Here is a 4,543-nt window from a genome sequence, read left to right as displayed (position 1 = left end):
TAAAAAAAAAATACAAAAATTAGTGTCTTCCACACATTCCATTCTCAGAGGTCACACCTTTCCCCAATAACACCTTTTCAACATATCACACAAGACATTTCCACTTTTATTTTACATGTTTTCTTACGTCAGCTCCACTCTATCTTACAGCAACATGATAGTTCTACCCCCACTGATACTTTGCTCTAGGAATTGCTTCCAGGAAATAATCACACAAGAAGTAGTTATAAGAAAATGCTTAGTGAAGTGGATTTTCAGGGAAGGACTTAAGCAATAGCCCATGACTTGAGTGGAGCTAGTCCCCTCCAAGAGGGCCCATGCCCACAATGGGAGCAGAAGAACCGGCATGCACCCAAGCAGCAGGTTGCCTTTGATTTCCCATACCTGGGACATGGGACTGGGCAAACAGAAAAACCCTCACAGCTCTGTGTTAGCTGTGCACTAATTCCCAACGCCACAGCATGGAGAATCTGGGATGAACAGCATGACCTTCACCTTTACCACCACCACATGACTGTGCGCATGCTTTTATACAGATTCACATACACACTCACATATGACAAAAATAAACTCAAGAGAAGAACAAACTTTGCTCTAGCAAGACGTCTTGGATACAATCGTGATCGTTAACAAAAAAGGTTGGCAGCACCATACCAACCTGGCAAACTAGAAATCACAAGTCAGCAAAAAAGCTACAGGGATGGCTACAAAGAGATCCTCAGTTGCTCTTAAAAAAATATCAGTCCTTATTTTACAGCGAAGTTTGCTTCCTAAGCTAAAAATTTCAATATCCACTAAAAAGGGAAGGAAAAAAAAAAAAAAGAAAATAACTAAATAAGTTAGCCTGGCCGGACGACAGCTATGGAGAAATATGATGATAGTGTAAATCACGGAGGAGGGAGAGGAATTACACAGCATGACTCTAAGGGGCATAAATGAAAGAGTGGGATGAACTTAGGGAAGAGGGTGGCATAGGCCAGAAATACAGAAAGAAAACATACATCAGAAAACACTTCTTAACAGCAAGATACAATATAAAGTAGAATATTTTTCCCACAGAAAGGGAAGTTATTTAAGACTAAATTAGATAAAACACTGGAAAGCACAGCAAAGAAAGCATTTCTGAATTGATGAGGTCATGGATGAGAACACTTAATAAATCCTGTCCTTCTCGCTTCTCATGATTAGGTTTCTCAGTAAGATTTCAGTATAACAACCAACCACACAGCGAAAATACGTTCATTTCTTGTTGGGTTCTTGTCTTGAAAAATACCTTGGATTTCATCAGCATTAAGGTTAGAAGTGTCATTCGCATTTGATGCAACAATTACACACTGAACTATTTAAGCAATATTCATAATTTTAATCCCCTATTACTTATTCTCTGACCTATTGCTGTAACACAAAATTATCCTTTTAATTCTGGAATTTTATAGCATTTTTATTTCAGGCATTTCAAAGTACTTTACCAACATATGTCTACTATCAACATCTATCAAAATTAATATGGTGTATATCTATTATACATATATATAGTTGCATGTCATAGATCCAGATGTTAGCCCACAATTGCTGAACTGTCCAGCTGCTTAACATGATACATAATTAGCCGGCAACATGATGCCCATGAAATCCTCTGGTGTTGCACATGGCCACAGGAAATTAGATTAAAACTGAGGCCAACAAGGAAAACAAAATTCAGTGTTTCTTTCAGTTTGATGCCTGCAGCATGAGAGATCATGAACCAGCAAAGGTTTAGGAGCAGTGGTAAAACAGCTATTCTCCCACATGACCAAGTATTACAACAGAAAACCCACTACTGGGCTGTGGGTGGGTTTGTTTGGTTTTTCCTATTACTACTATTCTTACAGTCTTACTTTAAAGAATACACAACATTCTGCAACTCAGTTCAGAAAGAGATGGTGTAACTCACAAAAAGCGACTGAGAAGAGTTTTGTCGTGTTTTTTTCTTCCCTCTGAACTCTTAGGTAGAGTTTTCCAAAATGCGCAAACAATTCAGCAGCATAGCTGAATTTGAAACACGGACATTTCTCCTCCTGATTAAAAATGTTCTTTTCTATAGGGCAACCAAATAAATATATATTTTTTAAAAAAGCAGAGTTATTCAAGGCATCCTTTTGATACTGTGGAAATCTTACTACAGGGAATGGTTGAATTATAGTATGTTACATTTCTGACTGAAATCCCAGAATTCTCATGATTTATAGTCCTTATTTTAAAGGTCCTACTCTACACTGGGTAGGATCTCACTGTGCACGACACTATCCGTCAAGAACTAAGAGCAGGGAAGCACAGAGAGAAACCACACCGCAGCAGCAGGGAAAAGTTAGCACGTTTTCACAAACTGAAAAAACAGTAATTGAGAGAGGATAATATCACGACAATCAATTATCATTCTGACCCCCAAAGAAAAATAATGAACACAAACAGCAGTGTACCAGGAAAGCATATGCTCTCTTAAAGTGTTGAGTGCCATGTCATAAAGCTGAAATAGTGTACCGCAAGGAACAATTCGGCAACGTACGACAAAACATCCAATATGTACCGGAGAATGTAACAGCTGTTTCCTTTCACACCAGTCCACGGTCTCTGCAGGTATTTCATCCAAATTCTCCCTACCTTTTTTTTTTAGCAGCTACGTCTTTAAAATATTAGTCACTATTCCAGATACTGATACTATTATATCATTCTCAAAGTGCTTATTTATCCCAAGGGATGCAGAAGGGCAAGGCACAGGCCACCTTCCTTCCTCAGGCCAAATGCCAAAAGCAAAGACTTCTGTACAAATGAACACCCACCAACCCCCTTCAACAATGGTTATATGTACCACTGCAATTAAGAAAAACATATCTCTAGCCCCATCCCCATAAAATGTAACAATGAAACAGCACTGAGTTTTAAACCAGAGAACTTTGGGGGTAAAAAAACCAAACCATCTGCCCATGTCTTGGTTGGTCCTGGCTTGGTGTCTAGATTAAACTCAGGTGTGGATTCCCCCTAGGGAATGAGGAGGCAGTTAACGAAGTGATCGTTACTGCTTCCCTATATCCAGGCTCCAGTGCCACAGGACACAACAGTGGTCACTTGGGCTGTGTCTGTCCTTCAAATTCTCTGCAGGCTTGCAGTGATGCACGTACACAGAAGGCTAGCAGAAACACCTGTACCCCAGTCACAGCAGAGGCAATGCCCACTTACTGCAGAATGACAAGACTTCTGAGACCATAATCCATCGCTTCCGAGAAAATGCAATAATAAAATACGTAAGAAAATAATTAATTTTTTCAGTCCACAGCACCAATCCAACTGCACAAAGCTTACAAGTTTCTGCAACAAATTGTTCTTCCCTTCTTGGGTGTAATAAAGGTTAAACCAGGAAAGGGGGACAAGAGGAAAGTCTTTTTTCCTTTGCATTTGATAATACATTACATGTGCTTATTCTAAACATAGGAGGTTTCCATGCTTCTTTAAGAGAAAAACATGGTTATCTAAAAAAAAATTTAAAAAAATTTTTAAAAAGTCACAAAAACTGTCAGCGAGATTCAGGAACAGGATTAGTACCTGAGGCTATTTCAAAATCATTTATAATTACTTTACAAATATTAAATCAATAGTGTTCTTGTAAACAAAATTTACTTAATGTGTTTTGCTTTCTTCCCAATTACTCTCTCATCTTTTAGAGCTGAAGACTGTACCATCAAAACTTTATTTCTCACAGTAATGGAGAGGGCTGTCGTAAAATTAGATGGAGTAACTGCCACGCCCATCTACAGAATGATTTCGCATAACTTTGCTGAACTCCCAAAGCTAGGTTTTGCTCTGTACACGACGGACCTTTATCTTTCAAGCTGTCTGAAGCCCACAATTAAAACAAAGGGCAGGGTGGCCACTGCTGCTTTAACAGAAGATAGTAAATCATAGAATCATAGAATAGTTTGGGTTGGAAGGGACCTCTAAAGGTCATCTAGTCCAACCCCCCTGCCGTGGGCAGGGACATCTTCAACTACATCAGGTTGCTCAGAGCCCCGGCCAACCTGACCTCGAATGTTTCCAGGGATGATGGGACATCCACCACCTCTCTGGGCAACCTGTGCCAGTGTTTCACCACCCTCAGTGTAAAAAATTTCTTCCTTCTATCTAGTCTAAATCTTCCCCCCTTTAGTTTAAAGCCATTCCCCCTTGTCCTGTCGCAACAGGCCCTGCTAAAAAGTTTGCCGCCATCTTTTTTATAAGCCCCCTTGAAGTACTGATAGGCTGCAAGAAGGTCTCCCCGAAACCTTCTCTCTTCTAGGCTGAACAACCCCAACTCTCTCAGCCTTTCTTCATAGGAGAGGTGTTCCATCCCCTGATCATTTTTGTGGCCCTCCTCTGGACACGCTCCAACAGGTCCGTGTCTGTCTTCTGCCACACTTCTTTGGATGCAGCCCAGGGTACGATTGGCCTTCTGGGCTGCGAGCGCACATTGCCGGCTCACGTCCAGCTTTTCATCCAGCAGTACCCCCAAGTCCTTCTCAGCAGGGCTGCT

At 40.5% G+C, this 4,543-nt stretch overlaps 1 protein-coding gene across 1 annotated transcript in view; it reads left to right on the top strand.

The window, feature by feature from the left end:
• Positions 1-4,543, top strand: part of LYRM4 (LYR motif containing 4) — a 134,386-nt gene that overhangs the window by 25,598 nt on the left and 104,245 nt on the right. The window lies entirely within an intron of this gene.

Source organism: Pygoscelis adeliae, unplaced genomic scaffold (genome assembly GCF_000699105.1).
Source record: "Pygoscelis adeliae isolate BGI_AS28 unplaced genomic scaffold, ASM69910v1 Scaffold186, whole genome shotgun sequence".
NCBI classification, from domain to species: Eukaryota; Metazoa; Chordata; class Aves; order Sphenisciformes; family Spheniscidae; genus Pygoscelis; species Pygoscelis adeliae.
The sequence above is the reverse complement of the archived record's forward strand: the minus strand, read 5'-3'. Positions and strand labels throughout refer to the sequence as shown.